At 31.8% G+C, this 13,998-nt stretch overlaps 1 pseudogene; it reads left to right on the top strand.

Annotated features, from left to right (window-relative positions):
• The first annotated feature begins 2,222 nt into the window (after nt 1–2,222).
• LOC107923348 (callose synthase 5-like) lies at nt 2,223–7,609 on the top strand (annotated as a pseudogene).
• Nucleotides 7,610–13,998: the final 6,389 nt, after the last annotated feature.

The following is a 13,998-nucleotide window of genomic DNA, read 5'->3' as shown; positions in this document are numbered from 1 at the left end:
AGAAGGTCAAAGGTGTCAAATGGGTTTTCAGGACCAAATTCAATGCTGATGGCTCTTTGAACAAGCACAAGGCAAGGCTTGTGGTGAAAGGGTACAATCAACAGTTTGGCATTGATTTTGAGGAGACATTTGCTCTAGTAGCAAGGCTGGACACCATAAAGCTCCTGTTTGCTTTGGCTGCACAGAAACAGTGGAAGGTCCATCAGCTTGATGTCAAGTCAGCTTTCCTGAATGGCTTCCTTAAATAGGAGATTTATGTTGAACAGCCTGATGGATTTAAAGTCCAAGGAAAGGAGGACAAGGTTTACAAGCTGAAGAAGGCACTCTATGGACTAAAACAGGCTCCCCAAGCCTGGTATGACAGGATAGATGCTTACCTGTCTAAGTTCAATTTCGAGAAAAGTTTGAGTGAGCCAACTTTGTTTATAAAGAAGTCCAAAGATGAGACTTTGCTGATTGTCTCAATATATGTAGATGATCTATTAGTGACTGGAAGCAGGGTCGATTTGATTCAGGAGTTCAAGAAGAATATGCAAGACATGTTTGACATGACAGACTTGGGAATCATGACTTACTTCCTTGGTATGGAAGTAGACCAGTCTGATCAAGGCATTTTTATCAGCCAGCATGTATTTGCCTTGAAAATTCTCACTAAGTTTCATATGGAAAACAGCAAACCAGTGAGCACACCATTAGCTGTGGGAGAGAAACTAAGCAGCTTTGGAAATGAAGAAAAGGTAGATGAAAAGGAGTATAGAAGCCTGATTGGATGTTTACTTTACTTGACAGCAACCAGACCTGACCTTATGCATTCAGTTAGTCTACTGTCTAGATTCATGCACAGCTGCAATACAACTCATTTGAAAGCAGCAAAGAGAATACTCAGGTATGTCAAAGGTACTTTGAAGTTTGGTGTAATGTTCAAGAAAGGAAGTGAGCTGAAATTAACTGGCTACTCAGATAGTGACTGGGGTGGATCAGTTGATGATATGAGAAGTACTTCAGGCTACTTCTTTACACTTGGTTCGGGAGTTTTCAGTTGGAGTTCAAAGAAGCAACAAACTGTTGCTCAGTCTACTACTGAAGCCGAATACATAGCAGCAGCTGCAGCAGTGAATCAAGCCATTTGGCTTAGGAAGTTGCTATGTGATTTGAATGAAGAACAGCTCGAGCCTACTGAAATTTTGGTGGATAACCAGTCAGCAGTTGCCATCTCTAAAAATCCTATTTTTCATGGCAAAACCAAACATTTTAAGCTCAAGTTTTACTTTGTTCGAGAAGTTGTCCAATCCAAAGAAGTGAGTCTAATACATTGCAGCTCACAAGATCAATTGGCTGACATTTTGACAAAGCCTCTTGGCACAATCAGGTTTGAATTTCCAAGGAAATCAATTGGTGTTTGTTGCCTACAGTCCAAGGAGGAGTGTTGAACATGGACTGTAAAGCAACAAAGGAGCAACTTGGTGCATTTTGTTTATTTTGTTTATTTTTAATATTTGTAATCTTTTGTAATTGAAGCAAGTTGGTGTGCAACTTGGTTTCATAATGATAGCTATAATTGAAACAACATAATGATAGCTAATATGCTTTCATAATGATAGCTAATATGCTTTCATCTTTTTAATTATTAATTGGCAAGTTGCCAAATTTAGTGGAAATTGTTAGGTAAACATTCCACTTTTGTAACTCTATATTTTGAAATGAAATGAAAATGGTATTATCATTCGGTTTCAATCAAACATATTTTTTTTCCTTTTGCTTGTTAACCGAGAGCTTATGCTCTTGATGCTTTGTGTTTTTCTGCTTGCTGTTTGAAGAGCTTATGCTCTTAGTGTTTCATTGTTTGGTTGTTGCTGCCATTTTATCTAACAGAAGTGAACAACAAAATGGGGCATAGGAAGTAAGTTAGACGGTGCATTTGGATTCAACAGAAATTGCCATGTCATTTTTCTTGTTAGTTTTCTCTTTTAAGCATGGGTTGTATGGGAAAAACAATTATCAAATTACGGAATGAAAAACTCAGTATTCTTCCTCATCTAAGTGACTCTCTCTTCTTTTCTATTCTCTCTGCCTTCTTCGTCTCTTTTCTAATTCAACTTTGAGCACACAACAAAGGTATCAGAGTTTTCACAATCTCTGTGATGGCTGTTGACAGTGTTTTAACACGCCTGCAAAAGGAGGTTGGCGGCATGCAGTAGGAGATTTCCAAAATTCAAGAGGAGATGGTTCGTTTAGAGACTAAGATGGAGACTCGGTTCCAAGAATTCAAGGATGAGTTCCATGGGGACTTCCAGGCCTTGCTAAGTCAGTATTTCGGATCTCCACCAAATGGACCTCCAGCTAATGGGGCTACGGACAAAGAAAAGGGGGTCTTAAGATCTCTTCTTGGGTTTTTGTCTAAGGACAAGGAGTTACCACAGGCTCTTTTGGAACCAAATGCTGTTGATGCGAGTAGCGTGCATCTAAGGAATCAGTCATATGTGATGGGAGCATCTGCGAAGGACAATTACTTGGAAGAAGCATTCAAATTACGTAATCTTTTGGTTGAATTTAATGAGGTTATGGAGTAAGGCCACCTACAATTTTAGGAGTTCGTGAGTACATCTTTACGAGAAGTGTTTCTTCTGTAGCTTGGTTCATGTCAAATCAAGAAACAAGCCTTGTCACCATTGGTCAAAGAGTTCTTGCAAGACCACTCAAGGTTCGTTTTCATTATGGTTATCTAGATATGTTCGATAGTATCTTTCAGGCATCAACAAGGGTTCTTGTGGCATCAACTTGAGCGAGGGCATCTTTGCTGGTTTTAACTCAACCTTGAGACGAGGGAACATTACTCATTATGAATATATTCAGGTTGGGAAAGGTAGGGATGTTGGGTTAAACCAAATCTCACTTTTTGAAGCGAAAGTGGCGAGTGGTAACGGAGAGCAGACACTCAGCAGAGATATCTACAGATTAGGCCATCGTTTTGACTTTTTTCGTATGTTGTCCGGCTACTTTACCATTGTTGGATTTTATTTCAGCTCAATGTTGGTTGTCTTTACAGTCTACTTTTTCCTGTATGGAAGACTTTATTTGTCATTGAGTGGTTTAGAAGAGGCAATACTAAAGTATGCTTCAGCCAGGGGAAATAATTCTCTAAAGGCAGCCATGGCTTCACATCCTATAGTTTAATTAGGTATCTTAACAGTACTATCCATGGTCATGGAGATTAGATTGGAGAGAGGATTTAAAACTGCATTAGGTGATATCATAATTGTAATGACCCGAATTTTACCGTTACCGAAAGAGTGTATTTTCGGGTCTCTGTTTCTGAAAAATGGATTCGTAAATATTTATTAAAAATATTTACGAAGTAAAATGAGTGGTTAATTAGAGTTTAATTAAGTGAATTTAATTTAATTAAGAGTAATTAAGTAAAAGGACCAAATTGAATAAAGTGTGAAAGTTGAATTATAGATTAAAAGAAAATAAAAAGGACTAAAAGGGCAATTATACAAAAGTATAAATTGAGGCGGTTTATCGTGAAGAAAATCTAAGATTTTTTTTTTATGTTTAGTATATTATTATATTATTATATAATAAAGATACTTTATGTTTTAATTATATTATATTATATATATAAAATAAAGAAGCAAATGAAAGGAAATAGAAACAGAATGAAACGAAACAGAGGGCAGGGGAGAAAAAGAAAGAAAGAAGGGGAGAAAAGGGAAAATTTAAGGTTTGAAGCTTTAAGCTTTAATAGGTAAGTCAATCAAGCCATTTTTACTTAATTTTGATGTTTTAGAAGTTTTAGAATAAAGTTTTGATGAAATTAAGTTGATATTTTGATAGTCATTAGATTTCTAGATATTTTCCATGTTAAATAAAATGATGAATTAAGGGCTAAATTGATAGAAATTCAAGTTAAAAATGATACAATGATTGAATTGTAAAGTGATTCATAAGTTTTATGCTTTAAGGACTAAATTGAAAGAATTTCGAAATTATGGTTTTATGATGAAAAATAGATAATTATGTCTAATTTTGGTTAAAAATTGAGTAGAAATAAAGTATGAATTAAGATAGAAAAGTAAGTGAATTTAGTTAGAATTAAATTGAAATTAAAGTAAATCAACATTTTGTACTAAGACTATTTTGGACAGCAGCAGTAGTCTAAGTTTGAAAAATCATCAAAAATTGTAGAAATTGAATTAGAGGATGAATAAAATATGGAATTAAATATTATTGAGCCTAGTTTCTTATAGAAGAAACTATATAAGCAATTGGATTGTAAATTATGAGATATAATGAATTTTGTGAGACAAGGTCAGAATGAATTCGGGTTCCCCTGTTTTGACTTTGGAAAATCGCCAAAAATTGAATAAAAATAATTAGAGGCTTAAAGTTATATTTTTAGAATCCCTAATGAGTCTATTTTCAGGAGAAATCAACGGGAATATTATCCAAGTTCTTTACTATGAGATAATTAATTTTTAGTGAAGAAGGGACGAAACTGTCAGACAGCAGAATAGGGGTGAATTTGAAGAATAAACTGTACTTAATGGCTAAACCAAAAATTCTGAAAATTTTATTGTAAGAAGATTTGTGGGTCTAGTTTCAGGAAAAATTAGCGGATCTTAATTTAGAATTCTGTAACTCAAGATATGAATTAGTAATGTATTAATGGTTATGAATTGTATTAATTTCGTAGTCAATGTGGTACCGGAAATCTCGGCTAAGAAAGGACAAGACAAAGTCAACGAGAGTTAGCTCGAAAATTATGGTTTTTATTTCTATAATCCGAACTTAGTTATTATTTGTTATATTTATATACATATGGCAATTGTTAGTGTTAGAATTATGATGTTTTACAATTGGAACGGATTGATTTTGGTATGCGATGAATTTATTGAATTTATATTTATTGAAATTATTTTGATTGAATTTATATTGATTGAATTATATAATATATATGATTTATGTAGAAATTTGAATATTGAATAAATATTATATTGAAAAATATATTGATTGGAAATATGAGGAAATTGATATGAATATATGAGATTGTGATATTTGAATATTTGATATTGAAAAGTGAATTGAATTGTATTGAATTATGAATTAATGTGAATAATTGAAATATATTGTTGAATTGAATGAAATTGTATGGATTGTGAAAATGGATGAATATATGTGATTATCAGAATGGTATATTGATGAAAGAATTATTAAATTGAGAAAGTGAATGAAATACCCTATTAACTAGTCGGGCTGAGTCGGATATAATTGGCATGCCAAAGGATCTGGAAGTGTACGGGATTTGCCGGCTTTATCGATCAGACACTTTATGTGTCGTGTATCAGGCACCTCGTGTGTCGTATCAGGCACCTCGTGTGTCGTTTTAGGCACTTTATGTGTCGTATATTGATCAGGTACTATGTACCGTTTTAGGCACAATGTGCCGTACTGGTGTGTTTGGGTTGGAATCTGTGTATCCGTCAAAGTCCGGGTTTGTTAATAGGGGTAAATAAGTGAAAGATAAATCAAATAAATTTGATTGATCAAGCTATTGAAATGAACGAGAAATTGAATTGAGAATTGAAAATTTAGATATGAAATTGAAAATATGAACCAAAGGTTCATGAAATGATTGGAGTTCGAATTGATGATATATGATGCCACTTGATGAATTGAAATGTGATTTGAGATATATGAATCGTATGTATATACTGAAAGCTATCAGGGATAGTAAGTTGATATGATATAAATGAAATTGACTGTTATTGAAATGAATTAAAATGGAATATGATTGATAAGTGTATAGTTGAATATAGTTTAATGATATTGAATTGTGAGTAAATTAAGGAAAGCTATACCGAGTAGTAAGTGGAAGAATGGAGTAAATAATAATGGATTTAGTTAAGAATTGAACAATTATGTTATTGTGTTTATTATATGATTTGTATAAAATTTATATGGTAAGTAGTTGAAATTTATCAATGAATAAATAATTGAATAATTGTAATTGTTATTATGATCTTAAGTATTTGTTATATTATTAATTGTTTGGATTATAGAAATACCACTGAGTATACCATACTCAGCGTACGGTTTGTTTCCGTGCGCAGGTTAAGTAAAGATAGTACGTTGAATCAGCATCCCAAGACGATCCCGAATTCATTAAGGTAAAGTATGTTGAGTATTGATAATGGCATGTACCCAGGATGTTTAATGAGAGTCATTTAGGTTGTAAAAGTATTGATGAAATGAGTAAATTATGGTTGGCAACGGTATGTAGTATGAATTTTGAAATTTACTAAAAATTCGTAGTAATTCTAAATTAGTCCCGAATTGAATTTACTGTTCATATTGGACCGCGAGGGCCCATTAAAGGGACGACATCTTAAAACTAGGATGTGTGTAAATATTTATTTTAATTAATGACCGAAATTAGACTGTACTAACTGGTAATATCTCGTAACCCTGTTCCGGTGACGGTATAGGGTTAGAGGACGTTACAATAATCATGCAGCTTCAGTTGCCATCCGTGTTCTTCACTTTCTCCTTTGGAACAAGAGTCCATTATTTTGGGCGCATTATTTTGCATGGTAGGGCTAAATACAGAGCAATAGGGAGTGGTTTTATGGTGCGGCATGAGAAATTCGTAGAAGACTATCGCTTGTACTCAAGAAGCCACTTTGTAAAAGGGCTGGAGCTAATGGTATTGCTTATATGTTACAGGCTGTATGGTTCTGCAGCAGATGATGGTATCTCTTATGCACTCCTCTAATTTTCAATGGGGTTCTTAGTTTTATCCTTGCTGTTTGCTCTTTTCCTTCTGAATCTATCAGGATTTGAATGGCAACAGATAGTAGAAGATTAGGAAGACTGGTCAAAGTGGATAAGTTGCAAAGGTGGTATTGGAGTTTCCTCCGTTAAGAGCTGGGAATCTTGGTGGGAGGAAGAACAGGAGCACCTGCGCCACACTGGATTAATAAAACGTCTCTTTGAGATTATACTTTCAATACGCTTCTTCATTAACCAGTATGAAATTGTGTATCATCTAAACATGACCACCAGTAACAAATAAGGTATTCGGCAGAGCATTGTGGTTTAAGGTTTTTCTTGGCTAGCCATTGGTGCGGTGTTGATTATTTGGAAGATAGTGTCGATGGGGAGAATGAAGTTCAGTGCAGACTTCCAGCTAATGTTTAGACTTCTTAAGCTACTACTGTTTATTGGGTGTATAGTCACCATTACAATGTTGTTTTATTTCCTTAATCCCACAGTTGGAGATATCTTTCAGATCATACTAGCCTTTATGCCTATAGGATGGGCTCTTATGTAGATATCACAAGCATGCCAGACACTGGTGAAGGAAGTAGGAATATGGGGGTTAGTGAAGGCACTAGCAAGAGGGTATGAATACATGATGGGTGTGTTACTGTTTGCACCAATAGTTATAATGGCATGGTTCCCCTTCGTCTCAGAGTTCCAGACCAAGCTGCTATTCAACGAAGCTGTTACTGAAGTAGTAGTCAAATGGGTTGACTCTTTTCTTGAGGATGTAGCATGGGAATCTTTAAACTTGCTTCAAACCAAATTTCCCCATTTTCATCCTTGAGGACAAGGAACATTTCTTTGGGAGGGAATATTGTTATGGGCTAGAAAGTAAGTAAGGAAAAAGGAGAATAAAAGATATAGGAAGAAGTTAGTTATTATCAGTTAGTTCATTTAAGTAAAAATGAGAGTTTTAATTCTAAGAAGTGAACAACAAAACGGGGCGTAGGGGGTAAGTTAGACAGTGCGTTTGGGTTCAACAGAAATTGCCATGTCATTTTTCTTGTTAGTTTTCTCTTTTAAGCATGAGTCGTATGGGAAAAACAATTATCAAATTACGGAATGAAAACTCAATATTCTTCCTCATCTGTGTGACTCTCTTTTCTTCTCTATTCTCTCTGCCTTCTACATCTCTTTTCTAATTCAACTTTGAGCACGCAACATCACCATCAACCAACCCCTACCACTTCTCCTCCCCTTTTCAAACTAACCCACAAAGATTGGCTTTCTTGATCGAAATCCTCAAAATCTTTGACAATCTTAAAGGCTCAAATTTTCTCATTTCAGTTCATCATTTTTCTAAGGAAAAAAATAGAGAGAAAGTGACAGAAAAAAGAAAACTGATATCAAAATTCAAAAATCAACCCCAACATCCAATTTTCCATTTTTGTTTCTTTTTCTAGCTCTTATACAATTCAAGATTTTGAGGTAATGTGTGCAGTTTTTTTTTAAATGTTGCTCTGTGGATGATAAAATGCCTACCTAAAATTATCAAGTTTGTTTAACAGAAAATGGGTATTGATTTTTCATGATCATTTGGTGAATTTAGCACTAAAATGGACAATGATAGCTTGGATTCAATTATTGAAAACACCACTTAAGATTAAGAAATAGCTAAAACACTACTTAGATCCATCTATTTCAAAATCTCAGATTGAGAGCCAACTATTTTAAAATCATGTGGTTCTCGGAAGATGATGTTGGAAAGATATGTGATGGGCATCAAAACCACCAAATATAAATTCCTATGACAAAATAACAGAAATAGCAGTATAAAGCAGTAGGGTCAAATCCACAGGGACAAGCTATCTAATTTTGCCTTTTTTCGTGACTAGAATCGTTGTCATGATCACAATCGTGCCCACGACCTGTACGTAGCAGTGCTAAAAAAAATGGGGAGGGGGTTTAAATTGATAAAGATAATAAAATAAGGAAATAAAATAAAAACATATTTGAAATTGCAAAAAAATAAATTTAAGCAAATAAAGTAAATTGGTAAATAAAATAATTTTAAGCTTAGCCTTAGCTTCGGTATACTTCAATCTTGAATCGATCCTTGAAATAGATTTTCCTTTCCAAGCGATAAGTTGGTTATAGCAATCGAGGATCCTTCAAATTGCCAAGTCTTCCTCTCGTAGTCGATCCTGATATCACCTGCAAACCGACCCTTGTCGAATTTCCAACCACGTGGCACGTACCTGCAATTTAGGACTTCGACAGCCTTACAATCTGAAAAGCCCAACTCGAATTAACGGCCTCAACCGTGTGGGTTGTTTAAATCCAATCATTATTTCTTTTAACGGAATCCAACTAGCTTTCTCCAATTGAACATACCAATTTGTTCGCGGGATTTTAAATACAGCACAGCCGACTAACTTCCCAACTATACGCCAAACAATTCCAACCCAACATGCTTTTTGAATTGAAGTCGAATCAACTTTGAGAGACGAATTTGTACTATCTCATATACCAAAGAGATAGCGAATACCGCATTGCAAAGTATTTAGTGTGCATTCTCATCTCACAATTACTTTGTCAAAGTGATAACCTGACTAAGGCTAAATAGGGTTTAGTTAATTATGGAAAGAATCATACTTAAAAATAAATAGTTTAAATGAAATGATGGAAGATGGAAAAAGGAAGGGTATTGGAAGGTAATTAAACTAAAAAGTTGAAAGTAAAAGGAACATAATTGAAATGGCATAATGAAAAGTGATGCAGGAATGGAAAGAAAATAAAGGAATTTGATTAATTCCAAAAGCCAAGTGTGTGTATTTGGCTGTAGTTGTTAGGTATTTATACACAATTTTAGTGCTAAAACTTAGCTAGATTTTTCTTAAATATTATCACTAAATAAATATAAAATTTTAAAATCAAATTTAAATTAGAAATTAAATTCAAATTAATTTCAAAATTTTAACAATATAAAAAATCTCCCAATCTTTATCCAGCCACCTAAAAAAAAATCTTTAACCTTTCGATCTTTATCTAGTTATCTTTGAATCTTCAATCTTTCAATCAAGCCCTTCTCTTTGCTTTTTGTTTCAATTTAATTTAGTACACCAACTTCATTCTTGATAAGAAAACCCAAATTTAATAGCATTTTATTCTATAATTAGCCAAAAATAAATATATTAAAAATACAAATTTATCTTGCTATCAATATGTTAGTTTTAAAGGCAAAGATTTGGAGGAAATAATGAATTCCGCCATTGATGAAGCTGTAGCAAGCTCGAAGAGCAAAGTAATGGATGTTGTTGAATCTTTAAACCCAAATTTTTCATTGGAATCTGTAATCTCTCTCACACGCACTTTTTTTAAATACTTTATATTCCTCTTTAATTTCTTGATCAAATTAATGGGTTTGCATGATTTTATTTGCTTTCTTTTTTAGCTATAATTTCTTCTCAAATAAAAATAGCTCTGGAATACATTTTGTTTTGTTTTGTCACCGGGAAGAATCAAATGATAAAACTGAAATATTGAATCTTGGGACATTACTTTTGACTGTTCACAAAATGGAAAGTTCATTTAATTTTTTTTTCTATTATTAGTATTATGCTTCGATGCTCAGTTGTATTCAATTTCTTCGTGGTCTCTGGGTTATTCATTGAAAATTTTAATTTCAAATGAGTGAAAGTGAGCTCAACTCTGGTGCCATTTTCAGGCCGAAAAGGAGGCCAATTATTGGCAACGATGGAGGTAGCAACTTAGGTTGAGGAAGGAAGAATAAAGAAGAAAAAACAAAAAAGGAATTCCAAAAAAAAATCATGTCATTTATGTCATGTGTCCTAAACTTGACGGCGTTATACTCAGGTACTGATTTAGTTGATGGGAAAAAAATCAGATACCATTCAGGGACAAAAAAAAACCATAAGTACCAATTTGAGAGAAATAGACAAATTCGAGTACCAATTTTATATTTAACTCTATTTGAAAATAAAAAATTTTAAAAATATAATATACTAAATGCACTAAAAAATGCTAAAATAAAAGTTTTCTAACACATTAAGAATACATAAAAAAAATTATTTTTATTAAAAAAGACTACCATAAATATAATAAATATTTTATTGTATTAAATATAATTTTTAAAATTTTATATTTTGGATTGAGTTATTTAGTTGGGTAAGTTTTCTTTTAGGGTTTGGATAACAAATTTAATTGTTATTTAGTTAATAATTTAAAATAAATATAATTATATAAAAAATTATTATTTAAAATATATAAATAATATAATATTTTTTTTAATATCATAATATATTTAGATTGGGCTGTCAAAAAGCTTTTGTTCAAGATTCGACCTGTATAAAAATAGCATATCTAATTATGAATACATAAATTGTAATTGTATTCTTTTAGGTACTTTTAGATTTTTAAATTTTTTTTTTGTTTTTAAATATTGGTTTAGAGATTCGAATTCATATATTAACATATTCATGAGTGCATTTGTATATAAAAAGGATAATTTAATTTTATGTACAAATGCAATATATTTATATATTGAATTGCGATAGTTATCATCTTGAATGTATTTGGGATTTAATTTGAAAGCACTAAAATTTAATTTTTATAATTATTTTATATCTTGTTAGTAAAATAAAAATAAAAAACTTTGTAAATGAATCTTGCTGTGGTTTTTATTATTTTTAATATATTATAAACGCATAGAGTAGCATCTCAAAAACCACTGTAATTATTTTAACTTACTGGTGTATAAGGGATAATATAAGGTAATCATCCTTCATGTGTTAGTAGGTTGACTAAGTAAAAAGAATTGGTCAAATAAATTAGAACTGAGAAATGAGCTAGTCATTGCTTCTGTTTTCTGCTTGTTGTTTGCAAGGTTTTTTATGAGGAGGGCTTAACTCCTTGGTGTCTCCTGCAACAAACTGAGGCCTCTTTGGTTGGTGGTTATGGCATGGTGAAGTTTTTCATCTTATAGTTATAGTAACTAATTTCACTATCATCGCTGTTTTTAATGTTTATGGTATGGTGAAATTTTTTATCTTACAGCTATAGTAACTAACCTCACCATCATCGTTATTTTTGACCTTACCAAAGATAAATGCACCACTTATTCAAACTAATCCTAACTAGGGGTGAGCATTCGATCGAATCGAATCGAAAATTTTCGAGTTAATCGAGTTTTCGAATTTTATTTTATCATCCTAACTTTATTTGAAATTTTCTCGAATCGAGTCGAGTGAGATGGAATTCGAATCGAATCGAATCGAATATAATTGTTCGAGTTAAATTTTAAAAAATAATTTTGGGTCCTTATAACCACTGTCACCCATCGTAATAAAATTTATCCACCTTAATTAAATATACGGGTTAGCTTCTTTGTTTGCTTAGTTGCTTCAATTATCTTCAGATTCTTGTCACTATGTATTTTCGAATTAAAAAATATATTAGATGTAAAAATGTGATTTTTTAATAAAAATTATTTTAAAGATAAAATGTGAAATTGATACCAATATAAAATTTTAACATGAATATTTAATAGCATAATTAATAATTTAATTTTAATATAAATATTCAATATGACTAAACAATCCAATAATATAAATAATATAAAATGTGAAATTTAATTTAATAATATAAATAGTACATATAAATAAAATTATTACTATTTATGTTTAGTGATTTTTTTTAGATAATTTTAATTTTTTATTTGAGAGTATAGGGTGAGAAGTAAAAATTTAGGGGGCAAATAAAAAGTTTTGGGAGATAAAAGTTTTGAGGGAAAGTAAATAGGGGAGAGTAAAATTTTGGAGGGAAAATATTAAAAAAAAATTGGGGGTGGATTTGGGGTAGATGGGAGGTGGGATTAAAAGGAAGTAAAAATTTTAAGAGGAAAATGGGAGGGAGTAAAAATTATGGGGGAAAATAAAAAGTTTTGAGTGTTTTTGGGAATAAAATTTTGAGAAAAAGTAAATGGGAGAGTAAAATTTTAGTGGTAAATGGATTTTGGGTAGATTGGGGGGTTAGGATTGAAGGGGAGTAAAAGTTTTAGGGGGAAAGTGGGAAGGAGTAAAAGTTTTAAGGGAAAAGTAAAAAGGTTTGGGAGTTTGGGGTAAAAATGTAAAATATTATAGTTTGATATTCGAATTATTCGAGTTATTCGAGTTATTCGAATTCGAAAACTCAACTCGATTCGAACTCGAAATTCAAAAAAAATTTGAGTTGACTCGAATAACTCAATTTGTTTAACTCGAAATTCGAATTTTTTTTCGATTTTTTCGAGTCTAATCGAGTTTTGCTCACCCCTAATCCTAACTATTTGTTAAGGTGGTGGTGGGATGACACCAAGTGTAGGAAAATTTTGTCCAGAGTACGTAGATTTTTAAGAAAAAGAAATAGATCATAATGATACTCTTAAGTACCAAATCTTTCTTATATAAAATCATTCCTAAATAGACATGCACTCATTCTTGGACATTGGACTTTTTTTGAAATTTTGGAATATTTTGAAGGAAAAGTGAAAAAATATGGACATCCTAAGGAAGGGTAGGATGTTGGTGGGACAACACTAAGTGTTAGAGAAATTTTTACACCAGATAAGTTTCTAGGAAAGAGCGGTAATGATAGGATGCTTGTTGGACAACACCAAAGGGGTGTTTGGTTCGCCGAATATAACATTATGACTCATAATGTTACATTCTAGAATGAGATTATGATATTTGGATTTCAATCCCTTAATCTCACATTACGACTATCTTATAATATGACCCATTTATTAGGTAATTTTAAATTACAGGCGTAATCTTAAAATTTGTACCAATTTGCTTTTTGTTTTTATTATTCTAATCAATTTAAATTTTTTTCTTAAATAAGGTTTAAGACTAATTTAAAAAAATCTTAACAATAGCCCAATAGACACCATAATTACAATTATAATCATTATATTTTATTTCATAATTTATTTATTACTATACTAATTATGGTTAATGTTACAATTACTTTTTATGAATTATTATAATTATAATTTATAAATTTATTCAACACTATATTTACTTATTAATATATAAATTGCAATAAAAAATAAAAAATGTAATAATTTATCGTAATTTTATAAAAATTGAGACTAAAAAATATTAAAATAACTAGTTAATTTTTTTTAAAGACAAGTAAAATGTACTTCCAGGTAATCTTACATTTCATTAACCA

This window comes from Gossypium hirsutum, chromosome A11 (assembly GCF_007990345.1).
Source record: "Gossypium hirsutum isolate 1008001.06 chromosome A11, Gossypium_hirsutum_v2.1, whole genome shotgun sequence".
Classification (NCBI taxonomy): Eukaryota; Viridiplantae; Streptophyta; class Magnoliopsida; order Malvales; family Malvaceae; genus Gossypium; species Gossypium hirsutum.
The sequence above is the reverse complement of the archived record's forward strand: the minus strand, read 5'-3'. Positions and strand labels throughout refer to the sequence as shown.